General features: G+C 40.3%; 1 pseudogene; it reads right to left on the bottom strand.

The window, feature by feature from the left end:
• LOC134209250 (zeta-sarcoglycan-like) overlaps positions 1-22,615 on the bottom strand; it is a 151,553-nt pseudogene extending 128,938 nt beyond the window's left edge.
• Positions 22,616-27,845: the final 5,230 nt, after the last annotated feature.

Here is a 27,845-nt window from a genome sequence, read left to right as displayed (position 1 = left end):
AAGACGGTATAATGCGCCCCACCTGGCCAAAACGCCCCCCTTTGATTTCTCGAAAACTATAACTAATTAAGGGCCAAAAACAGTTGGTACCTATAAGTATTTGTAAACCCATCATACTATGTGAATGTGGAAGTATTTTTGTATTACACAATGAAAATAATAGCAAAATACAAAAAGTTACAGTTTTGATGTAACTTTTCATGTTTGTTTGCTCAACATTCTGGAGCGACTTTGGCATACTGTCCGCAAAACTTGCACTGGAACACTCAGTTGGGCAACAAAATTACTTTTCTCAGTGGTTAATAGGATATAAAATTGCTTCCATCTTCAAAAATGTAACGATTTTCGAAAACATGTTTCACTGGCCAAAACGCCCCAATGTAGGCAGGACGGTATGCCCTTACCAACTGTACACAAGCGCAGCGAGCCTGTAGCAGTTGCTTCCAAATTGTATGGACAATATTAAAATGTAATTCACACCTGCTTAAATGGACTTATGTTGGTTTTTTAATGTCAAGCACATAAGGATTTGTAACCTTTTTATTATGGGATAGATAAAATACTAATGAAGGGCAATTAAACGTCTTTGTTTGAGGAGGGGCGTATTGCCCAGGCACTATTTAAGATACCTATTTTCACAACTTTTCAAAAAAGCTTTATTACGTATTAACTGAAAAATTTTTATATGACTACTCCCGGGCAATGCATTTGCGTCTTCCTGGACTACCAAATAACACTAAGTTTGCATAATTTGCGTTGAAAAGTAAAAAGTTATCAAGGAGTTGCCTTAGGGGGGGCATATTATACCGTCTTACCCTATTCTACACTGCATTACAAATAATCTCGATCGTGGTGAATAAATATTTTTGCAAGCTCAAACCGAGCATTTTTTATTTATTACCAGACTAAGGACGGAGTGGCCTGTGTAATACAGCTGATGCAACTCGTGGTTCATTCTTATCTTTCAGTTTGTGACAGATGTCTTCAATGATATGCTGCATGTGAAGTGGTAGGGTAAAGTGCCCAATAATGGACCCCCAACCAATAGTGGACCCTCCAGCCATTTTTGCATTATTACAGCACAATGTAAACATTTTGCTATGAAATTCCATCGGGAGAAACTCCCTTACAGTTCTATGATTTGATTACATGCATTGGAGATGCTATGGAAAGTAAAATTAGATGATTTTTTACAATTCTATAAAAAATAAACACGAGTGTGTCCATTATAGGAATATTTTGGGGGGTCCATAATAGGGAAGAAGAACGTCTCGAAACGGAACATAAAAATCAAATGAAGTGTCGACTATAGAGAAGCAATTTCCTATTATGGACCCTCAGGGGGTCTATTATAGGGCTAATTTAGTCAGACTTTAAAATGATAATTTCAACGAATAACGTCGAGTATTTGCGTGTTTCATGTATGTATCGTGAAGAGGAGATCCAGAGCTTGATATTAGATATCACGCAGAATTAATATTTTGAAAATTTCCATTCCTTATGCCAGGAAGAGCAAAATTTCCCTACTAGGGGGTCCACTATTGGGCATTTTACCCTAGAAGGTGAGAGATTTTTTTATTTCAAATCCTGCTAATCTAAATTCCAACTCTGAATTTCTGAAATGAATTTCCACAAATGAATTAGAACTAACAACTTTGTTAATACGAGAACATTTCACCAATACTGCGATAACAACAGCGAATTCAAATAATTGAAAGCACTTATTGCACGATATGCAGTCAGTTAAATTAGTAACGACACACCGCAAATAGAGGTCCCCATATTTTGATTTTGGGATGAAATATCCTTCAACTGAATTTTGTAACCCCTTTAGGGTATGAACTGATACTGGGACAGGGGGTCCTATTTCCGGCACCAAAATTCCACCGTATCTTTATTCTCGCTCGAGTATTTGCTATGCAGCTAGTTGAAATTTAAATTTCAGCGGAGAAACAGACATTTCACAGAGGGGGCTATATCGAAGAGCAATAACCTGCCAGGAATACCTATCGGTTTCCCATGATATAAACAACGCGAATACATTGCCAAAATTGATGACAGAGGCCGGCCGCGATTCACAGCAACTAATCCGTGGATCGATTATTGTACGTTCGCTACATGATTCCGCACGCTTACACTGATGATGTGTCCGTCTGTTCAGCGTCATTATCTGGTATGGTCACGGCTGCACCTGCTGATTGAGGACGAAGGTCCATGATTCATGATAATTTTGTCGTTTTTCAACTAAATTGTGCAAATTGACTATTAAATGTGGGAGAGGAAACAGGAACAGAGTAATTACTTCCGCTACGGCTGATGATTTATCGTTCCGTGGTATCGCCAATGGTTTTAATACATTCGGAAATGGCGACAATGTGTTGCATTTTCGAATGGTGAACATGTTTTCTGTGAATTATGTCTGGCTGTATCTAACTAGAGTTTGTAACCTCAGTGAATTAATTTAAAAATTAACTCGATTATTTTAAAGTTTCTAGTTTTGCTGGAATCTTCAACTATATTTTTATAAGAGTACGTTCGATCGGATGTTTGAGGTACAATGACCACAAAACGGCAAAGATAATGAAGAGAAAATATGTAAAACTGAAGAGGAGTCAAAGAATACAAAGAAGACAAAGAAGATAAAGAAAAGAAAGAAGACAAATGAGGCAAAGAAGACAAAGAAGACAAAGAAGACAAAGAAGACAGAGAAGAAAAATACACCAACACATCATCTCGACTATTCGAGTGGATTCGACTTTTCCCTATATTTTATACCCACTATTTTTGGCTAAATCCAAATATCAATTTACGTACAGAAATTGATTCAAATTTCGTATACAATTTAGATCTTTTGTACCGTCCGCAATTTTTCAAGACTCGTGCAAATCGACGTATTTCTAAAGCATGGTGTGAATATTCACGCATCTCCAAATATTTCGATGACACTTGAAATGAAACACTCGTTGCATATATCTCCCTTATTCCGCCCCAACGTAGAGATTTGTAGTACTGGGGATTCCGATATGGAAACTATTGATTTTACTCTGTGGCACTTGATTGTTTGCGGTAGAAATCAGCAACCATCGCCACCACCGCGCTCTGATACTCGAGATACGGAAGGCCTTGCAACCGTGACGAATGATATGGAATGTGTGCACGTACTTACTACCTGACGAAAGGTTTGCTATCGAATCGTGCTCACTGTTGAATGTTTTGTTTGCAGACTATCGAATTCGAATGCGGTAGACGACCTCACGCCAATCTGTTGCAAAATTTGATCCAAAAGTATGCCGCCGAGAAAAAATCTTCAACCGCATATCCCATTTCAGTCCCGTTCAGTGCACCGATGCAAACAGGTTTCACCATGTTGATTTTCCTATCGAACAAAAGCATTTAGTTTTCAAATGGACATTCTCTAATCACAGCCGCTAAATCGTTCGTGAGCAAAACAAAACATCGGCTCTCCTTGATGCCACCCCTCACTGTTATGCATTCGCTGCGTTGGAAATAGGGTTACCTACCAAACTTCTATTCTGAGTACTGCTTATTTTGCTTCTCTTAGTGCTTATTTTGACCCAAGTAAAGGCTTAAACGTGCAGCCACCAGAGTTTATACGGAAGCTTGACAGAAGAAAGGACGCGAGATTTATACCATCACAAATCAGTTCAATCAAAGGTAATAGCCTATTTCCGGGGATTAAACCACCCGACTTGGACGTTAATTTACAATGTTATGAAAACTCATATGTGAATATGTACGTTATGTGGAAGATATTAATTTGGAAAATGTATTGGAGGTAACCACTTTCCCTTCGATGGGACTCGAACCCATGACTCTACAGTACGCTAGACTGGTGCTTTAACCAACTAAGCTACGAAGGACCTCCGTTGGCCTTCGCAACCTAGAGGCTACTGAACGAGCTCAAGATTCCCAAATTGGACGCAGGGTCAAATCACTCGCAATCCATTTCTCAAGCCAATACTTCCACATGTGTATAGTACACGTCCACATTAGAGGAGCGTGAGTAATTAGAATGTCTGGCGGCTATAGGGGAGAGACGTTCAATATGCGCCCCCTAAGCAAATCTTCGAATTTAACGATGATAATGGTCGAAATTACGTACTTCCAATGTGTTAACCACTAATTTAACTTACCATCTATGATACGGAATAAAAATTTGGACGAAAAACCAATTATATTCCGAGAAAAAGATTTTATTTTGAAACGCTGCATTTTGGTGCAATTTCAAACCATGCGGGTTGAAACGCGCCACCCCGAGGCTAAAACGCGCCAGCCTAAAAATGTCAGGGGGAGAAGGCGGAGCACTGAATTGAATCCCTACCCCACCATGTGCGACACCTGGATTTGGTTCTAAACTGTAAACAGCAGTGTTAATTCTCTACCCCCTTTTTGTTATGGCGAGGCAATTTTTGTGCACACTTTTGTTTTCGATATTTTATCAAAATTAAACACTCAATCATGCAGCAATATAACGATGTGGTATGCTTGAGATACCTGCTTGATTATAGGGACTATAGTAACTAACCGAATATAAAAATGTTCACATTAACAATTGTGCCCTAACACCGGTTCTAAGCTTCGATGCAGAGTACGCGAGCTTTGTTTGCCAGTGACAGGCGTATGAGGCCCTTGAAAAATGTAAACAAACAGCAGTGAATTGACAGAAGAATCAAGTATCAATTTATGAAAAATCCTATTCTCGTTTCCACAGCAATGAAATGTAAATTAATTTTTTTTTTGCTAAATTTTCGTGTAACTAGATATGTATGATGTGATGTGCATACAAGATATGTTTATTCTTTTATTTATTTGGTGACCTTGTGCATTACGGAGCCAAATCACAATTTTCTGTGCATGGTACATGTATCACACTTCCAAGAAGTGAGATCTTAAGGTCTACATGAGTAACCAACAATCAATCGGACTGCTTCGAATGTGATATATGCCCTTTGTGATCCGTAGAATAGAATGTGTTCACATCATAGGTTCTTGATAGTCCAAGAAATCTCTGGAATAAGGCTATAAAGTCTATAGAAGCAACAAAAAATCGATCGGACGGTACATGCCCTTTGTGATGCATAGAATAGAACGCGTTCCAAGCATAGGTTCTTGGTCGTCCAAGAAATTTCTGGAATAATCCCTCAGGTCTACATGCGTAACTATAGATCAATTGGATTGGTTCAAAACTGACACATGCCCTTTATGATACATAAAATATAACGCGTTCCCTGCGTTATTGGTTTTTGGTCGACCAAAAAAATCCTGGTATGAGGCCTTAAGTCTACATGCGTAACCAAAGGTTACTTGGATTGTTTCAAATATGGAACATGCCCTTTGTGATGCATAGAATAGAATGTGTCCAAAGCATGAATTCTTGGTTGTCCAAAAATTCCTGGAATAAGGCCTTTAGATCTACATGCGTAATTATAATGCAATTGGATTACTTCAAATATGATACATGCCCTGTGCCTATGCACCATAATATGCAAGGGCAATTCTCTTTTGTGTTGTAGTAGATTTTAACGCCTTGCTCTAGGTATGTCTTGGATAATCGACAACCTATGCCGTAGATACATCATATTCTATAATCAAAAATGGGCATGTACCACATTTAAAATCGATCGATTAATCTTCGGTTACTCTTGCAGACCTGTGTGCCAATCTCATGGGATTTCTTGGATGATCAAGAACCTCTGCCGCTGACTTATTCTATTCTACACATACAAAAGGGCATGTACTGTAAAACCTCTTTTTACGCTCCCTCTTTTTGTGCCCCTCTTTTTACGCTCAAAATTCCAAATAAAACTCCCTCTTTTTACGCTAAAAATTCGAAATAACGCTTCCTCTTTTTACGCCCTATAGGAGCGTAAAAAAAAGTTTCAAGCATTTATATGAGGCAAATTTGGATTAGTTTCGGAGGTTGTTTTTAGATGATCTAAGTACTGCGGATGTTCTAGGAACAGAACTTGAGCTTACATGCGAAGTGGTATTACCTGTTGTCATGGGTTGTAGGTAGTCTACGAACTCCATACATTCAAGGTCTGTTGATCAACCTTCGTATTGGAGGCAGATATTGAAGAATAAACAAGTTGTGTGACCCCTTCTTGGTATATGTTTGTATTCCAAGTAGTTCTTGATGTTGTCACTGATGCCAGGTAGTCTACGAACTCCATAGATTCAAGGCCTGGGGATCAACCTCCGTAATGGAGGCAGTTATTGAAAAATAAACTAGTTGTGTGACACCTCCATGGTATATGATAGTAATCCAAGTAGTTCTTGTTGTTGTCGTGAATTACAGGTAGTCTACGAACTCCATACAGTCAAGGTCTGTTGATCAACCTCCGTAATGGAGGCAGTTATTGAAGAATGAACCAGTTGTGTGACCCCTAGTTAGTATACAGTCAAACCTCCATGAGTCGATGTTCTATGACTCGATATCGACTCAAGGAAGCAAATTATGCCATATTAAAAAATATTTTCTGGGTTACTGTGATGGTCCCTTCAAACGGCTTTCCAAAAATTTGCTATTCCTCATCTCATCTTTCGTCTCATCTCGATATTTCCATGAGTCGATGGTCCATTCAATATCGACTCATGGAGGTTTGACTGTATGTTTGTATTTCAAGTAGTTGTTGTTGTTGTCGTGGGCTCCCGATAGTCTATGAATTCCATGGAGTCAAGGTCCATGGGTCAACCTCCGCAATGGAGGCAGTTATTGGAGAATAAACAAGTTGTGTGACCCCTAGTTAGTATATGCTTGTATTTCAAGTAGTTCTTGTTGTTGTCGTGGGCTCCAGATAGTCTATGAATTCCATGGAGTCAAGGTCCATGGGTCAACCTCCGCAATGGAGGCAGTTATTGGAGAATAAACAAGTTGTGTGACCCTTCTTGGAACATGTTTGTATTCCAAGTAGTTCTTTTTGTTGTCGTGAGCTCCAGAAAGTCTTCGAACTCCATAGAGTCAAGGTATGTAGATCAACCTCCGTAATGGAGGCAGCTATTGGAGAATAAACAAGTTGTGTGACCCCTTCTAGGTATATGTTTGTATTCTGAGTAGTTCTTGATGTTGTCACTGATGCCAGGTAGTCTACGAAATCCATAGATTCAAGCTCCGGGGATCAACCTACGTAATGGAGGCAGTTATTGAAAAATAAACAAGTTGTATGACCCCTTCTTGGTATATGTTTGTATTGCAAGTAGTTTTTGTTCTTGTCGTGGGCTCCAGGTGTCTACGAACTCCATAGAGTCAAGGTCTGTAGATCAACCTCCGTAATGGAGGCAGCTATTGGAGAATAAACAAGTTGTGTGACCCCTTCTTGGTATATGTTTGTATTCGAAGTAAGTTTTTGCTTTTGTCATTGGTGCCAGGTAGTCTACGAACTCCAGAAAGTAAAGGTCTATGTGTTGACCTACGTAATGTAGGCAATTATTGGAGAATAAACAAGTTGTGTGACCTTTTCTTGGTATATGTTTGTATTCCAAGTAGTTCTTGTTGTTGTAGTGGGCTCCAGGTAGTCTACGAACTCCATAGTTTCAAGGTCCGTGGATCAACCTCCGTAATGGAGGCAGCTATTGGAGAATAAACAAGTTGTGTGACCCCTTTTTGGTATATGTTTGTACTCCAAGTAGTTTTTGTTGTTGTCATTGGTGCCAGGTAGTCTACGAACTTCATTGAGTCAAGGCCTGTGGATCAACCTCCGTAACGGAGGCAGTTATTGAAAAATAAACAAGTTGTGTAACCCCTTCTTGGTAAATGTTAGTATTCCAAGTAGTTCTTGTTGTTGTCGTGGGCTCCAAGTAGTCTTCAAACTCCATAGAGTCAAGGTCTGTGGATCACCTTCCGAAACAGAGACAGTTATTAAAGAATAACCAAATTGTGTGACTTCTTCCTGATATATGTTTGTATTTCGAGTAGCTCTTGTTGTTGTCGTGAGTTCCAGGTAGTCTACTCCATAGAATCAAGGTCGGTGGATCAACCTCTTTAATGGAGGCAGTTATTTGAAAATAAATAAGTTGTGTGACCCATTCTTGATATATGTTTGTCTTTAAAGTAGATCTTTTTGTTGTCGTGGGCTCCGTAATGGACGTAGTTATTGAGCATTAAACACGTTTTGTGACCCCTTTTTGGTACAGTAATATCCCGAATTTTTTCAATCCTAGTAAATTTTGGGGGGATGAAATAGAAAAAGACAAAATACGAGAAAGGAACCCGTAATTTCTTGTCGAAGAGGCTTACAAAATTCTTGACAGTTTCTCTGTAATGATCCATAATAAACCACAGGCGGTGAAAGTTATTTCATAAAATGTATTGTTGTTTTCGGTATTATTTGAAAACAATAGAAACGACAAAAAAAATTAAAAACTTTTGTGGTGATAAAATCGGGTCTAAAACGTGGTTAAATCGACAAAATCAGGGTAGACAAAGTCGGAGAATGACAAAATCGGGTCAATACTGTATATGTTCGCATTCCATGTGGTGCATGTTATTATCATGGGTTCGAAGTAATCTACGAACTTCGTAGAGTCAGGGCCTGCTGATTAACCTCCGTGATGGAGCCATTAATCGAAAAAATAACAAATTGTGCAACCTCATCTGAGTGAATGTCTGCATTCCAAGTAGCTTTAGTTGTTTCCATGGTACTAGGAACTATGTATGAACTCGATACAGTTATGATTTGCAGATTAACCCCGAACGGGAGGCTGTTGGTATATGTATGCGTTCAAAATAGTTCAAGTTGTTGTCATTAGCTCTAGGCAGTTATTGACCAGGTGTGCAACCTCATTTTGATATATTCGCATTCCAAGTAGTTCTTGTTGTCATACCACGTACGAAACTGTTTATTCCTTGGAAATGCAAAATGTTAATAAATTGGAACGAGATAATTTCACGCCAAAAACGTAAGGAAATAGCGGCGCTACATTAGATCATGTACCGTGTTATTATAGTTATTCGTGTAAGCCTAGAAGCCTTACTCCATAAATTTCTAGGATGGCCATTAGCATATGCCATGAACGCATTTTATTCTATGAACCACAAAAGACAAGTACCAAATTTAAAACAGGTTGATATATCTCTGGTTAAGCATGTAGAACCTAACGTCTTACTTCCGGGTTTTCCTGGATGACCATGAAAATTTGAAATAACGCATTCTATTCTACGTACCATAAAGGGCATGTTTAACTTTTCAAACAGGCCAAAAGATCTCTAGTTAAGCGTGCAGGCCTTTTCCAGGGTTTTCTTGGATGACCATCAATCTATTCAATGGACGCTTTTTATTCTGTATACCACTAAGAGCATTTACCGTTTTTGAAACATGCCAAAAGATCTCTGATCACGCGTGTGGATCTAAAAGGCCTTTCCATGATTTTCTTAGATGATCATGAACATATGTATTGAACTCGCTCTATTCTATGTACCACAAAGGCCATATGCCTCTTTTGAAACAATTCGGAAGATCTCTGGATACGCGTGTGGATCTTGAGGCCTTTTTCAGGGTTTTCTTGGATGAGCATGAACCTATGCAATGGACGCATTCTATTCTATGTACCACACAGGGGTTGTACCACTTTATAAACAAGCCGAAAGATTTCTGGTTACGTATGTAGATCTTAAAGCATCTTCTTCTTCTTCTTATTGGCATTACATCCCCACATTGGTACAGAACTGCCTCGCAGCTTAGTGTTCATTAAGCACTTCCACAGTTATTAACTGCGAGGTTTCTATGGCAAGTTACCATTTTTGCATTCGTATATCAATGAGGCTAACACGATGATACTTTTATGCCCAGGGAAGTCGAGACCAGCACCGGGAATCGAACCCAGCCACCCTCAGCATGGTCTTGCTTTGTAGCCGCGCGTTTTATCGCACGGCTAAGGAGGGTCCCTACCACAAAGGGCTTGTACCACTTGTTGAGCTCTGGTTACGCGTGTAGATCTTAAGACGTATTCCAGAGTTTTCTTGGATAACTATGAACCTATGCAATGGACGCATTCTATTATTTGTACCACAAAGGGGTTGTACAACTTTTTAAACAAGTCGAAAGATCTCTGGTAACGCGTGTAGATCTTAAGGCCTATTCCAAAGTTTTCTTGGGTGACTATGAACCTATGCAATGGACGCATTCCATTCTATGTACCACAAAGGGGTTGTACCACTTTTGAAACAATTCGGAAGATCTCTGGTTACGCGTGTAGATCTTACGGCCTATTCCAAAGTTTTCTTGGGTGACTATGAACCTATGCAATGGACGCATTCTATTCTATGTGCCACAAAGGGGTTGCACCACTTTTGAAACAAGCCGAAGGATCTCTGGTTACGCGTGTACATCTTAAGGCCTTTTCAGAGTTTTCTTGGATCACCGTGAACCTATGCAATGGACGCATTCTATTCTATGTACCACAAAGGGGTTGTACCACTTTTGAAACAAGCCGAAAAAGCTCTGGTTACGCGTGTAGGTCTTAAGGCCTTTTCCAGAGTTTTCTTGGATGACCATGAACATATGCAATGGTTGCATTCTATACAATGTATCACAAAACACAGGTCCAAGCTCCAGGAGGTTCTCGAAAAAATTTAAACCGTTGAAAATGATGATGAACGTCTTACTGTGCGTCATCAAGAATCTTTACCACTTATGACTTCTTGATTTCTTGGCGTACCAAGAACATATTAAGCCTCAGCACAGCACGTCTCTACCATTGCCTCCTTATGAATCACGGTGTTTATTAATTAACCTAGAAGAACTCAAAAAACGCAGGGAATTCTCAATGATAGCTTTCATGAACGATATTATCGCACAAAGAGTGGATAGTAGTGAAATTTTGGCAAATATTAATTTTTACGCCCCTATCCGTCCACTTAGAAATAGAAGTCTATTTTATATCAATAATCAAAGAACAAACTATGGCAGAAATGGCCCAATAAATAGAATGATGACATGTTATAATGCACATTGTGAAACAATTGATGTAACGATGAGTAAAACTAATCTAAAAAAGTGTTCTTCTCTAGACAAGTTAGGTAATGACTGAAGTACACATAGACTAGATAATAAGTATTTATTGTACAAAGTATAATTGGTCTACATTTGATTGACGGCAAATAAATAAATAAATAAATAAACAAACAATGGGACGACCATGATAACGAAAACAATTTGAACGACCCTAATACCGACATAGGTAAAAGACACATCTTAAGACTAAAAGTGTGTTGAATATCAAACTTTGTTTACCTAAAAGATCGCAAACTTTTTTTACGCTCCAAATTCCAAATAGCGCTCCCTCCTTTTACGCTCAAAATTCCAAATAACGCTCCCATTTTTTTACGCCCTAAATTCGAAATAACGCTCCCTCTTTTTACGCTCTGATTCAATTTACGCTCCCCCGTTTTGGGCGCAACAAGAGGTTTTGCAGTACTAGATTTAAAATAGTCCGATAAATCTTAAAGTGACGGGTGTAGATCTTAAAGCCTAACTTAAGGTTTCTTGAATGACCCAGAATCTCTTACGATCGCTCATTCTATTCTAACCATCCAAATGACATGTGCCATAATTTAAACAGTCCAACTGAACTTTAGTTACGCGTGTAGATCTGAGGACCTAACTCCAGGGATTTCTTGGGTGACCGAAAACCTCTGCCATTGACTTATTCTATTCTTCACATCTAAAAGGGCATGTACCACATTTAAAACAGTCCGATTGATCTTTAGTTACGCTTATAGATCTTAGGATCTAACTCCATGGATTTCTTGGATGACCGAAAACCTCTGCCGTTGACTTATAACATTCTACATCTTCACATCCAAAAGGATTTATTGGATGCCCAAAAATCTATGCTGAAAAAACTCTATTCTGAGTTGTCTCCACACTATTTACTTCTCTCCCTTCGCTTCTATTCTTGCTTTTTTTCTCTTTTCTCAATTTCACTCCTTGTACCTTGCACCTCTCACGTCACTTCTTACATCCCATTTATCAATTGTCATATTCCTCTTCATGCTTTTTTACTCATTTCTCACACAAAGTAACTCGCTTATTACTTCTACCCTTCTACTACTTGCTTCTCGCTTTTCACTGATCACATCTTATTTGGCACTTTTTACTGCTTACCTTTCGCTTCTCACTTCTCAATTCTCATTCTTTTTTCTTGCTTCTCCCACCTCACTCCTCAGTTCTCATATCCCAAATCCAGCTTACAATTCACGATTGATTATAAAACTATTTAGAGCTTTTTAGTCGAATTCTGAATTCCTACTTCTCCCTTGTTGTTTCTCACTTCTCACTTCTCATCACTCATAACTTATTTTTTTTAGTCTTTATTAAGGTAGATTAAAAAACACCTTAATAAAGACTAAAAAAAAACTCATAACTTCTCACTCATCACTTTTACTTTTATTTTCTCACTTTTCAATTCTTACTTTTTTACTTTTAAATTTATAATATTTTAAAAATAAATTATTATCGGCACACGCCCTTCTCAAACTATGGCATCCATAGTCAAGCACATTAGATGGGCGCGTTTTATCCTGATGCAGAGGTTTTAATAAAATGTGTGTTTTTCTATGAGAAATGTAGTAAAATTAACTTGTTAGTAACGTGGCACAATCTTTACTAATTTGTTTTTCCAGACATGTGCAAAGTTAATTGAAAAAATGTATTTATCTAGTGGAAAATCCTTAAGGGAACGGAAGCTAAAATTTTATCAAAAAGCGGAAAAAAACAAATTTATTTTTAAAATTTTTATTATAGATGTCTTGACTATTATTTTTAATTTGTTGATCTAAAAACATGTTTAGGCGCCAGCTGCCATCGGTTTTGTAACTTAATTTAGCCTATTAACCCAGAAAATGCAATGGCTCGTATTAGCTGACTGGCGCATTTTAAACCTAGTTCCCCTACACATTCTTCATCAGCAACTGTACTGATCAAGTGAGGTTGTGTAAGCTATTTGCCAGTCGGTCGTCAAGCTCAGACCCGACCGCATTGCGTAGGCAAGAGCACGCAACTCAAGTTCAGTTCAATCAAAGGTAATTGCCTATTTCCGGGGATTAAACCACCCGACTTGGACGTTAATTTACAATGTTATGAAAACTCATATGTGAATATGTACGTTATGTGGAAGATCATCACAAATGTTGCCCTCCACTTCGCTTTCAAATCGACTTCTATAAAACATTCTTCATGCCTGCCGTATCCTAACGGAGCTATCAAATCCATACTTTCGCCTCGAATTCTATCAAGAACATGTACGTTTTAGTTTGGAAGATGATATTGGCATTTCCATATCACCATTGTGAGCTTACAACGAATTTAGTAGCAAAATTAAAAAAAGGCTCGTATCATAAATGTGTGACAGTCTTATGGAACGTACACACGGTCAAGCAGTTTGACTCCACCTTTCGTTTATTCCAACATCCATCAAGTTTTACCAACAACGGCACGAACAATCAATTCATTCGACCAACAATATCACACACGAACGACCGAAGCGCCAACTTGAGCACCAACCATCAAAAAATATATGGGGGTTTGTGCAACTTCACTACAAATGCTCAAATATGTTCGGTGAACCTTGACTCCACTCCCGACAACTCAAACCAAAATCAAACCGTTTTAATTTTCTGCAACCGAGCCGCCAACTGTCAAATGGTTGTTAGAACAACTTCACACACGTTCAAACAAAGCAGCAACCGAAGCGTTTTCTTGGGGGCGGAGTCAATGTTCGTCAAACTGCTTGACTGGTGTGTACGCTGCATAATGCAAGTCAAGGAGTCAAGGTTCGCCGACCATGTTTGAGCATTTGTAGTGAAGTTGCACAAACCCCCATAAATTTTTTGATGGTTGGTGCTCAAGTTGGCGCTTCGGTCGTTCGTGTGTGATATTGTTGGTCGAATAAATTGATGGTTCATGCCGCTGATGGTAAAACTTGATGGATATTTGCATAAACGAGAGGTGGAGTCAATGTTGGTCAAACTGCTTGACCGTGTGTACGTTCCATAAGAGTATTATCAGCAATGATTAAAATTGTGTGTTTATGGATGTATAATAGAGTGGGACCATGGAAAGTGGAGCGGAAACCATTCTGGGTCCCAAACAACTGTGCAGAATATGGGCCCGATTGGATGCTTTTACGCTTTCTGCATCTCGTTTGAAGTTTGTATGGAAATTAGTATGGAAAAAACGTATATTTTTACATTTTTACTTCTAGATGTTTCAGTTCATTGTAAACCAAGTTGCACATGGCGTTAAAATAGGATGCCGAAAAACTTTGCTGAAGAAGGTACATTGCTAGAAAGTCCACGAAAAAAGTTATAACGCTTCGAAGACTGATTGTTCAAATCATATGCAAAATATGGTGGTAGTTCATTAGGCATAACGGCCCTTTGGCATGGCTCGTTTGGCATAATGGTCATTTGGCATAATAACCAATTTCGGAGCTAAAGTAAAATATGTTCAATTCTTTATAATTGTCGTTTTTACGTCAAAAGAGAGATGTTCTGTTTTATGGCTCCACCCCACTACCCCGAATGCTAGTACTCCGAATGCCAGTACTCCGAATGGCATTACCCGAAGGCCACTACCCCGAATGGGACAGAAAACATTTCGAATCTGTGCCTGTGGGGTACCTGGGCACCCTCCACAGTAATTGTCCCTTACCGCGTCATGCTGGGCTCTGGCGTGGTGGACCTCTTTTCCCGAGCAACTCGTGGGACCAAAATGGAAAACCAAGGCAATTCTTCAATTAGTGGTAGTAGTGTAGGCGATAACCCCTTCGCAAGAGGTGGGTTGTTCAGGTCTCCACCTAGGAGGCTAGAAGCAATAGTCGGCAGCTCGGTGCGCAGCGCCAACGTGGGTCACTTAACAATCTCCCAGGCTACACCGGTAGAAGTTATAGACGGCCCATGGCTTGTGAAGGCGATGAACCGCAAACGCGATGGGCTTTCGGCCTTCGAGGTGGCGACGGAACAGCTGGACGCCATCATCGACTTTGCGTCATCGAAGCGTAATATCAGTAAGGACCTCAAGAGGAGCTTGCAGAAACTTCGAAAGTCGATGCTGGACGCCAAGCTGAAGAGAGCGGTCGGGACGGCCAAGTGTAAACCCGTGAAATCCGTGGAGTCGAGGTCTACCCAGACTGAGGCCCAAGGATTCGCGGACTCGGGCAAGGTCGAATCGACCGAGGGCGTGCCAGCGAAGACGGTGGTACCAAAGTCTACCCAGACTGAGGCTCAAGTATTTGCGGGTACGTCGAGGGTGACTGCACCAACGGAGCAGACACAAAACGAGGGAGACAGTCTCCAGGGGATGAGCTCCCTGGGGGCCGCTCCAAAACCCGGAGGGTTACTACCCCGAACAAGAGTAGTGGGGCTGGAAAGCTGAACCCCGGCCAGGTACCTCCAAAACCGGGGGAGGAAGGACCTGGAAAGGTCCGTCCACCCAGGAAAGCCGCACCAGACCAGGGAAATAGAGGGGGATGACGCCTTCTGGACCCTGGTCAAGAACAAAAGGAAACCGAAGACGTCAAGGGCCGAAAAGAAGGCCCAGGCGAATGAGAGTGGCAAGATGTCTAGGGTAGGCGCCAATCGCTCCAGGGGCGATGCCCTAGTCATCAAGACGGACGAGGCCAAGTACTCGGACGTCTTGAAGGCGATGAGGAGTGACGTCAAGCTTGGTGAACTCGGCGCCGACGTACGTCGAATAAGACATACCCGGATGGGCGAGATGATCCTCGAGCTGAAGCGGGGCGTCTTGCAAAAGGGCGCCGCCTACAAGAAGTTGGCGGAGGAAGTGGTCTAGACACTACCCCGGACAACCTAGTTCGGAGGATGTGTAAAGATGAAATTGGCTGGAACGCCGTTTTATCGGCTATCGTCCAAATCGTCTCGGAGCTACACAGAAGGTGGCGCGTGGACTCAAGGATGGCTAGTTCAGGCGCAAATAAGAGGTGGTCCAAGGGTTCGGAGTCGGCTTCATGGGTCATGCGGTGGTTATGCCCTTTGGTCGAACTCGATCCGCTTATCGAACAAGTGGCCGCGCGAAGAACAACATGGTATCGTCGCTTCCGCGGCATCGGTCAACCGGGCGGGTTCCGAGCCCGAGGACGAAAAGGGGTCCTCGTCAAGGCTAGGACAGGCGTAGGCACCGCATCGGCAAGTCCCACTGTGTGTTGGCGAATAGACCCTGTCGCAGAGAGGTCAATTTGGGGTGCACGCGGCATCATCATTCTTGATACCAGTCGTGCAGAGGGAAGCAGGCGCGAAGTCGACCTTTCCCACCTTCCGAGGACATAGAGCGTGGTAAGGGCACCTGGAAAGCCGGCAATGCGCTGGCACGATATCATGGTGTTCTTCTAAAAAAGCGAGTCACGATGTTCGATGCTGCAAGGACACGCAGCTAAACTTCGAGGGTGCGTTGTGCACTGGCCCCCCTTTGAAGTATTACTTTCTGGTTGTACCGAAGGGACTATGGGCTTGGCGGCAATGGAAACGGTTTTTTTTTTTTTTTTTTTTTTACAAGGGAGAATGCATTTACACACTAACCCAGTACACGTGCATTGTAGTTGCCAAACTACCACACGGAAGTGTACTGGAGTGTCGGACTCGACCATACCGGTAATACCGACTAAACTCCCTTGGCTCCACCATCGTTTCCCCAGGAACTACCTCGCAGTACTACTTGGGGGATGGCAGTACTAAGCGTACTCGCTCATTATCGCTCACACAGGCACTCGTCCTATGCGAGACTGACTTGGGTGCTCGCACACCATTCACTCCATTTGAGTCTTACTTGGATGCTCTCCCGGGCGCTCCGCTGCCATGCCTAGAGGTGTCAATAGCGGTAACTGCCTGGGCCTACAGATATTACGCTACGACACTCCTGCCTCAGCACGAGCAGATCAATCACACCGCTGCCGAAGCAGACCACACGCTACCCTGCCGAAGCAGGGACACTCCCCATGCACCACATGTGCACAACTGTAGGTGTGTGGGTACAATCCACTGCTACCCCTGCCGCCAAAGCAGCTTCTCCAAAGACCATTCCTCCATGTGACCCTTTTCGGGTGCTCACTCTAACACTCCACTGCCATGCCTCGAGGTGTCGATAGGTACCTCGACTCCTACCTCAGCATGTGCAGTCCATACTCAGACTTCTGCTGCGCTTCGAGGTGTCAATAGCGGTAACTGCCTGGGCCTACAGATATTACGCTACGACACTCCTACCTCAGCACGAGCAGATCAATCACACCACTGCCGAAGCAGACCACACGCTACCCTGCCGAAGCAGGGACACTCCCCATGCACCACATGTGCACAACTGTAGGTGTGTGGGTACAACCCACTGCTACCCTGCCGCCAAAGCAGCTTCTCCAAAGACCATTCGCTCCATGTGACCCTTTTTCGGGTTCTCACTCTAACACTCCACTGCAATGCCTCGAGGTGTCGATGGGTACCTCGACTCCTACCTCAGCATGTGCAGTCCATACTCAGACTTCTGCTGCGCTTCGAGGTGACAATAGCGGTGACACGCTATGACACTCCTGCCTCAGCACAACCAGATCACTCATTCCCTGCCGAAGCAGCTCACGCGCTACCCTACCGAAGTAGGGACACTTCCCAACTCACTCTAACACTCCACTGCCATGCCTCGAGGTGTCGATAGCGGTATGTAGGGACGAATCAACGATACTACGCTACGACACTCCTACCTTAGCATGTGCAGTCCATACCGTTTTGCTTCGAATTGCCGGACGCTTCGAAAGCCGGACACTTTAATTGTTATTTGACTTTATTTACCATCTCAACAAAGTATTTCTTGAGTTATCAATGCAGGGAACTATTCTTAAACTTGAAACCATTTTAACAAATGTGAGTAATCCGTGATCTGTGATAAAAACTTAAACATTAGAGGTAAAAGTTTAAGGCATGTCATAATCATAGGTGAATTTCATTTTTCTTAGAATGCAGCTTAAGTCTCAACATTAGAAAATCTAAGCTCATATTTTCTATATTCCATCATTTGCAAGGGGTATGAGTAATTTATTAACATAGTATGATAGCAATCTTTGTCATGCTTTGAAATTCATTGCATTAAAATTTGTATTACAATTTCTGTATGTCCGGACTTTGAGGCAAGTTTTTACAATTGCTTCGATTTCCGGACATGCTGAAAGGATGTTAACTAGCTGTGTATCAGTTAGGTTAATTGAAATCAAATGATTCGTAATGAATAAGCATTGTTACAATTTCATTAAATTTGACTTGCTACACCCTAAAAGGAACATTGCTTGCTCTCAGCTTATCGATATATACTCATACACATATTGTTAATGGTATCACTTTATTAATAGCACACAAGTAGCAAAACTTGCCTACAGTTTCTAGTGAAAGGTTGTCTTCAAAAGTATTTTTTTAACCATTCACAGTTTTGTAGAAAAAAAACTTCGTAAAACTAGCTTTTTAAACAGAATTGTATAAAAAGACACGTTATGAACGACACCCGTCATAAAAAAAAATCTTTACTTTTCTCGGACACGCCCGGATTTATCAATCCGCATGAATTCAATTGTTCAATCACTCCTTTCAATCCTTGATTTCTAATAGCAAGCTGAAACGGATTTCAAAAGCCACATAAATTCCACTAATGTCTTTATTTTGAAATATATCTTAACAACAATAAGATAATGCATAATTTTAATTCTCCGATGTTCATCCGATCAAAAACAAAAACATTAAAAGGTATTTGATTTATTTCTAATTTTTGTGCTTTTTCCGCAGTGAGAACGCAGGTTGATGAAAAAATCGACGAATTTGGTGTCGTATTTCTTTGTTTCGCGATGAGATGAGATGAACATATATTCAGTGAGATGGAAATCGGCACAGTTCCCCCTATCATATTTATTTCTGGTATCATTGATCTACCTTGAAAAGGGAGAGGGGGAGATTCTATGAAATTATTAAATTCTCAATGTTGTATTACAGTTTAATGATCCTGCTTGGTTTCAAATGCTGTTTTTTTGGTAGCTGGTCAATCTCAGAGCAAAAACTTCGGATGGTACACACAACCGAGGGATGTCAGATTTTCATACAAATCTGTATAGAAACCATACTTCACGGATTTATATTAATCGAGAAATATGAATGCTTTTATCCTAGCTGTCTTTAAAGGATTAAATTGGCTATTTGAGAATCAATATAGCCAAACTCGAAGTGTCCGGAAATTCGAAGCAAAATTGTCCGGTATTTGAAGCATCCCTTATACTGTGTCCGGATTTCGAATCAAGCGATGTTCAATGTTTTAGGTTATATTCGCTATTTCGTGCATACAAAATGTCATTTTCAGTACACTACAGCAAATTTGATAAGTTAATCTTGACAGGGTGTGTTATCACTCAGTGTCAAATACTTAATTCCTTTTGAAATATTAAACTGAAAATTCAGCAGTGCTTAGGTGTCCGGACTTCGAGTCAAAACGGTACTCAGACTTCTGCTGCGCTTCGAGGTGACAATAGCGGTGACGCGCTATGACACTCCTGCCTCAGCACAAACAGATCACTCACTCCCTGCCGAAGCAGCTCACGCGCTACCCTACCGAAGTAGGGACACTCCCCATGCCAATTGGCACTCCCTGGGCTTGTGCTTTTGAAGCGGCACACAGTCGCTTTGATAGAGTCTGATTACGGGCACTTGTGGTTTTTTGGGAGGGATTTTAGCAGAGCCCACTGCTAAATCCCACCACGCCCTAGGCAGTTCTCCCTGACTCGCAGACAGCTGGGGAGGGGTCGTCAAGCCCTTGGACATGGTCCATGCTGTCCCTGCTGCCCCCTAATGGAAACGGTTTAGCGGGTCGGGGATGTAGTCCTGCCTCCCTCGTTTGCTGTTGGAGGTGGTCCCTAACCCCGCACTTCCTGGACAACCCAGGATGTCTGTTGAGCAGATTCCCCCTCCATTGCTTAGGAAGAAAAAAAACACGCACACACACAAACATACCGACATTTGTTCAGTTCGTCAAGCTGAGTCGATTGATATATCAAGATTTTTTTATGTACAGGTTATCCGACTTGTCAATATCCACAACTCAGCCATCTTGGATTTTTGTATGGAATTTATGCTCGTTTGTTTACGTTTTGCACTGAAAATGTATGTTTCCCCCCCGCGCTGGTTATTCTCATCTACTGACCAAGTCGGATAACCTGTATAAAAAAATCTTGTGATATATAACACTATGGGTCTTTGAACCTTCTATAAAAAGTTCGATTTTGGAGTGAAATGATAGCCTTTCGGTACAACTTTGTTGTACGAGAAAGGCAAAAAACTCAAATTTGTACGCCAAATATCCGTAAAAAATCGTCCTGAAAGAGTAAAATATGGTAACCCGAATTGTGATATCGTTCAATACATAACCATCACTCTATCAGGACAACACATATGATTCCGTGTTTTTAGGAGGGCAACAAAAATTTTCATTCCACGCGCACCACAGACTGCTGCTGCTGTGATCTGTGACACGTGAACAATTTCGTCGCTTCGGATGTTTGAATTTTAAGCACACATCCGTGGATGAGAAACCGCATGCATATCCGCTTTTATTTACGCTATAAAATGCGTGCCGAGACCGCAGCTCACATGACACTGACCAGCGGCGGCAGCGTCGTCGTTTTCGTACTTAACGACGGGTAATTGCAAATGACACTGAGGTATGGTTTATGGTTTAGTTAGGCGGAGCGGTGGTTAACAGCTAGGTCCGGTGACAGCGACGTTTTATTTCTAATTTCAGACCAAAATTTGCCATAAACGAGAGATGCTCTGAAAAGAAAATTACCGGAAAAAAGGATTGTTTAAGGCTGAGCTTCCTCCGTATTAAATTGCTGTATATGATATCAATCTGCGATCAGAAGTTAGACTAGTTTAAGTTGTATTATCAAATAATTGCATGAAAATAGATAGACGTAATACTAGACATGGAGAAAATATTACCATATGTAGTAAGGAAGTTTATGATAAGTGATAGGTAAATCGATTATCTTTACCAATATTTATTCTATTGAGATGGCTAAATAAAGACTTGTGGCCAAAACTGCTTTTAAATTTTGGAAATTTAACCTTCTTTGCTTTATCAAGTAAGGGAGAGTCCACTGTGGATAGATGTTATCGGGGTTTGCATTGGGCCAATGGGATAAAATTGAGCCACTGTTTCAAAAACATAAATAAATTGGAGTAACTAATGAAAAACATGGAAAAACTCGTGGGGGCCTGTCTTACATTCAAAGAACAGAAAATTTATCACTTGTCATAAGACGAGTTTGTACAATTCCATTTAATTCCACCACTTTATAATACCTTTGACAGATACACATTTCGACCTCAACAGTAAGACCGTCTTTAGTGTCTCGAAATTGTCTCGAGGATGGTCAAACTACGAATTCTGAAAAATTACAAGAAAATGTACAGAAAAAATATGAGATACTCCAATATGGTATTGAGACGAAACTATTGAGCATTGATTTGAGTTGAGTTTAATTTTTGGCTTTTAACTTTTGATCTACATATATGAAATAAAACCGAGGATTCAGTACCAGTTTTTTCTCTCGAAATTATGACTCATGCATTTTTTTAAAACTATGTAACCATTTCTCTAATGGAGTCGATTCTAACGCGGGTCGTTTTCTGTCGATTATGAGATTTTGAGCTTAACATCTGTGTATAATTTCATTGTTTTATATGTAATGCAGTTTAGGTAGAAACATAAGACTCTATTAAGGAATAGGTCTCAGTTATGTAGAGATATGCTATGGCAAAAGCTTACAAAGACAGTTTTCCATCAATCCTTGACTAACCTTAAATAATAGGACATGTTGTCAGCTTGATCGGCACCTTCGGCACAATTATCGTTATCCTGCGAAAAAAAAGACGAGAAAAAAGGCAAATAAAAGTCAGTCATTTCAATTTAAATTGATTTCGAAGAGATGCTTCGGAAAAATTGTTAATTCGATTCAATTCCCCTCCACATAATGGGCACTCCACACTGATGCTCCCCAATCAGCTGAAATCATTATTCGATTTAAAAACATTGCATGGCGCACAAAAAGCAGTAGAATAATGTATTTTTCGATCTCGTTTCACCCAACTCGCATGTCCGAGTGATGAATGCTGTTTGCTTCTCACCTTTAGTTTAATTCAATTTGAGGATCACCGGGATAAATATTTAATTTGCATGCTGTTGACCGTGAGCTTCTATGGGTAGGAGGAATTCGGGCGATCAGAAAATCAATGCAGGCGACAACATTAATCGCGTGGAATTTCGAGGTCAATTTTTAAAACGTTAAACCGCGGCCAGGCACTACATGACTGAAATCCGGAATAACCGAATATAGCACATAACTTTCCACGCACTTTGCCACCGACGCGACGATGACGACGAATAAAAGCGAACGTCGCGATGTCAATTTTTCCGATACTTTTTTTTCTTCTGGTCCGCGTTGTTCGTATTTTTTCACCGTGTGATCACTTCAACAAAATCGGCGGGAAAAAACGTTGTGGTCACGCGAACCGAAAGATTCAAACTGAGCGGGAGAGAAATCATGCCCCAGGGCTGGCTGCCATGGATAGGTGGCAAAAACCGTAGACTTGAAAAGTGTGGTGATCCTCAGATGTGTAACAGGAGAGAAAAAACCTTGACGATTGATTTTTTTCCACCTCGACGTACACAACACACTGACTGCCCGCAGTTGGTCAGTATGGGTCGTGAATGCGTAATCAGCCAATGCAATGGGTGATGCAGGAGAATGTTTCAATTCTTGTGAGTATTCTATCGGATAGGGCAACTAGAGAAGCTGTAGTGAATTTTTCCGCACATTATTTTTTATACATATAAGGCGTAGCACTTCCGAAACATAATAATTTTCAAGCATGCATGATATATATCATAGTTTCCCAAAGTCGCGACTCCCCAGCCTGTGTAAATCGCGTAAATCATTTGATGAAAATAGTTCACAATGTTATATGTCGGGGCCTTCCTTAGTCAGCGGTAAGATGAGCGGCTACAAAGCAAGTCCATGCTGAAGGTGACTGGGTTCGATTCCCGGTTCAGTCTAGGAAATTTTCGGGTTGGACATTTTCTCGACTTCCCCGGGCGAATAATAACTGTGGAAGTGCTGAATGAACACTAAGCAGCGAGGCGGCAATGTCCCCTGGGGATGTAATGCCAATGAGAAGAATAAGAAGCAGAAGAAGAAGAAGAAGGTATCTGTCGCTTTCGCGATAGAGTAGAGTAGGGGAAATGTGTATAAAAGGCGATGGTTGGGTAAAATGCGCCACCTTGTTTTCTCAGTTATTAAGGTGATTATACAATCAAGCCATGTGGTGAATTTTAAATTCACCACACGAGTTTCTACTCCTATTATCAAATATTCAAATCTAGCGTAATAATTGTCGTACAATGCCGAAATTAAAGTCGATTGTTTAGCATGAGTAAGCAAACGATCTACGAATGTTTCATCCCCATGGGTTCTCTCAATTTGTGCTCTTGAAAAATCACTAGGAAAAAGCACGTGGTTTCCAAGATGGCCGATTTGTGGCTTTGATGTATAACCACCTTAACCCAAATTATGTCGCAAAATCGAAAGCGACTGAAGTCAATAAACATTCGTTAGCCCCAACTCGAAAAAAAGCTTGGCCAAAATATGTATATTTAAAACCCGTATAGCCCCGGGTGAAGAAATCGGAAATGTTCCTGTGGCCAACCGGTTGAAAACGGATATAGTCCCCGAGGGAAGTGGCCAAAATGGAACCAGTCCAGTCCAAGCAATATGGGTATCAAACTTCAGGAATTTCAAACTTCGTTCATAATATGACGTTTTCAGTTCCTTTCTACGATTCAACTGTCCAATTTGCAGCCGGTTCCGGAGGTCCCTGAGATACCCGCGATGGTGGCCAAAGATGAAACCATTCCAGTTCAGGCAATACGGAAATCAAACTTCATAAATTTCATCAAGTCAAGTGTCGTTGCGAATATGACATTTTTAGTTTATTTTTCAATTCAATTGGTCCCTTCGTAGCGTGGTCGTGAAGCTCCTGGGGCCGGAATAGTAGCTAAAGATGAAACTATTCTGGTTTGGGTAATGTGGATATCAAACTTCAAACATTTTAATTGCATTTTCCGGGATAGTGACCAAAGATGGAACCAATGTGGTCTAGGGTAACAATTTGATATTTATAACAAAGCTAATATTTTTTACTTTCAATTTGATATTTCCACTACGTTGCCTAATATGTTAGGATAAGTTTGGGTAATTTTACCGAGATATATATCAAACAAAACATAACCTCCATAAATTAATTCATAAACAGATCTCCAGTTTACACAATATTCTTCATTTCGTTGATTGAAACCAATTCAAACAAATTTTATACTTTATTGCACACGACTTTCTTGTCTTATTTATTTCAGTATTTTTCTCGAATTATTGTTCTTATAAAATATTTATGAAATTTCAAGAAACATTCATCCAGATATAATTGATAATTACAAGTTGGAACACTTGTTGCACAATTCTTGTGATAGTATGTTGGCATAAAGAACATATGAATAGCTGACAAGTTGCACATTTTATGTAGTTGCACATTTTATTTAGGTAGGTTGCATTCGGCAACGAGATCTTTTATTTGCCTTTTTCATGTCAACTACTGGCAATGATTTTACCTGACGCTTTCTGCAGAACATGATTTCATTCAAATAAAAATGTTCTGTGCACACCGTTTCAGAGCAAATGCTGCATTCTTTCATTGTTATTGATGGCTTAGAGCAACAGTTACATAGTTTGGCAGTTACATAGTTTCCAAAGATCGAGATGCAAAGCTATTCAACTGCGCCCTTAGATCTTGCGTGATTTTTGTGCAACACTTTCTGATCTTGACATTGTCGATGATCAATTCGTTGCATAGTTCCTTCAAGAAAATAGCCCTCCAACATTTACTATTACAATATTATGGATACTTCAGTTTGAACATGCAACTTACATTTAGTGTTGCAACATTGTTAATTTTTTGTCCAAACCCTTGTTTTCCTCATGCAGCTCGTTTTACAGGTGATGAAGTCACCCGCATCTACAGCGCCCTTTATGGCATTATACTGGAGTATTATAGCTGGTTTGTCACCTGGTACATCCTGCTCAATGAGTTAGACTTTACTAAGGTGGCGCAGATCAGCGCTGCGTGCCACTAGTTGACTCTTTTACTCAACCGTTGATCTTATGCAACGCAAATGGTGACGTCACTAATTGCGTTGCATAAGATCAACAGAAAATAAAGAGACAACTAGTGGCACGCAGCGCTGATCTGCGCCACCTTAGTAAAGTCTAGCTCCTTGCATCCTGCTGAGGAACAGTCGATGATAACACAACAGCCGGTTTTTTATTTCCAAATTATAGCCAAATTATGATTAAAGCCAACCAATACTGAATTTGGTTTCCGTCCACTTAATTTGGCAAAATCAGCAGGAAGGTCTGGCTTATTGAGACGCATAGTCCCAGTAAAGGTAATTTTTCTCTGGCATAGCTCATCGGAGAGCTCACGTGACGAGAAATAGTTATCCGTCGTGAGCTCTCTCCATGTACCAGTAAAAGGTCCTATGAGGTCCTTCACTACTCTACGACCTTGTCCTTTTCAGATTTCGCGCCTTTTTACCAGTATACCCTTGAGATTACAAATGTACTGGCAATCCACGCATGAGCAACACCGAACTTTCATGCCGTATTTCCTGGCTTCGATTTGATGTACACTCGAAACGGAACTTTACCTGAGCAAGAAGAAACATAATAGCAAATATGTTGGTTTACTGATGTCGTTGATATCATCATAGGATTCAGACTAGAAAGTAATGATAGTATTTAGAAGTTTATCTCGGAAAACCAACAATCTTTCGTCAATAGTGAGGGTTTTGCCTGGATTGTAATTCCGAATACACCGTTTCACAATATCGTCATGAATTACTTTTACAGGTTCAAGCTTGTTATACGATCTTCTAATCCTGCGCTTCCTTGTTGACTTATCGTCAAATCTCCAGAAATTGAAGATGTCCTTGAATCTATTTCGTGACATTGCAATCTTGAAGAACGACGGTGCCCATACTTCATCCGACTGCTACAGTCAGTAAAATCGTATTGACATCATTCATATGCAACTGATCGCTAGCAATCAGAATAGCTGTAAATGCTTTCAGTTCTGGAAAACTTACGTTACGCCATTTTCTCTTTTTTTACACTTGCGAATTTGTTGGTGAATCTGACCATCGTTTGCATAATCTCATCCGAAATAAAAAGCTCTTAAGCATCCCTTGCAGTTCTAAAATTTCTGGAATGGTCCGAATTCATTTTTCATAACGATCTATGAATTGAACTTGCAAATTGAACGGTGCAAAGTAAGGGCTGCCCATGCAAACACTCACCATTGACAAGGAGAAAGGTTTACGATATATAATAACGGTTTTGATTTATTTGAGAGTGTGGCACCAGCTTCGACAAATTGGCGTGAAGAAGCCTCGTGTGGTCTGACGGACCATTCCAGAAATTTTAGAGCTGCGAGGGATGCTTAAGAGCTTTTTATTTCGGATGAGATTATGGCAGCCCTTACTTTGCACCGTTCAATTTGCAAGTTCAATTCATAGATCGTTATGAAAATGAATGTTCCATAAAACGCTACCATAAATCCATAAAATAGTTCGGGAGATTTCATAAAGAATAGTTTTATGATCCGTAAAAACTATATTTCGATCCAGGAAATTACAAATTTGCACAATTTTTATCCTGATGATGGACCACAATTTCAGTAATATGATCCATAAGTTTGGTCATATGATCCATACATTTGATAATGTGATCCATAATGCTTGGAAAGAAGGCCAATGAAACTATATTAATTGATCCATACATTATGGATCCACAATCATGGATCATCATCACGATAAAATATGCGCACATTTGAAGTTTTGTGGATCAAAATATAGTTTTTATGGATCATTTTCCAAAAATGTATGGGTAATTTGTCATACGCTCATGGGATAATAGCAAGAATTGTATTGTTTTTCTTGACTATGTTAATGGAACATATTTTCCTATTCATTGCTAAATTTAAGCTTAGTCATGTATCTTAAAATTATTTTTTGTGGATACTCTTGAACGATTTTATGAGTGTTTGGTAGCTTTTTAAGGAACATTCAAATGTTATTTATGGATCGTTTTTAATTTTTTTAAGGATCCGTCTTTATTAATGTTTATATGCAAAAGTATGTTTTGCCGTTTGCGGTTGTGCTACAAAAATTGAAAAAGTGACGTACGAATCCTTTTTGACAGACCAGTCTTTTGATTTGTGTTTGTCATTTGTAAGTAATAATGACTAATATCCACATTTCATGAAAAGGGTTTTGCCTTGTTTGGTCATTTTATGCGCAGAACTAGTCATATTGCACGGATAAGCAAAGACCCAACTTATAGCAAGCTATAGGCCTAATAGTTTATAGGTTACATAAGGGCTCAACGGGAAAGGCAAAGTATTTTATCATTGATAAAGGAATATAATAAGTCGAACAAAAGTGATCTGAAATACACGAAAATCTTGAAGTTACACAGCAAAAAAAATGTTAATATCCCATGACGTAACATTGGTCAATGTACTTAAAAAACCTATGTAATAGCCGATTTGATGTATTTTCAAGTCAATTCGATGTATTATTACATAACTGAACGTAGAATCTAGCATGAGCATGAGCATGATTGACCGCCCACGGTTGCTACTCCGTTATTGCCAGGTCAGCTGTAATTACACAGAGAACCAACAG

The sequence above is a fragment of the Armigeres subalbatus genome, chromosome 1, assembly GCF_024139115.2.
Source record: "Armigeres subalbatus isolate Guangzhou_Male chromosome 1, GZ_Asu_2, whole genome shotgun sequence".
Taxonomy (NCBI): domain Eukaryota; kingdom Metazoa; phylum Arthropoda; class Insecta; order Diptera; family Culicidae; genus Armigeres; species Armigeres subalbatus.
This window is presented reverse-complemented; position numbering and strand designations above follow the sequence as displayed.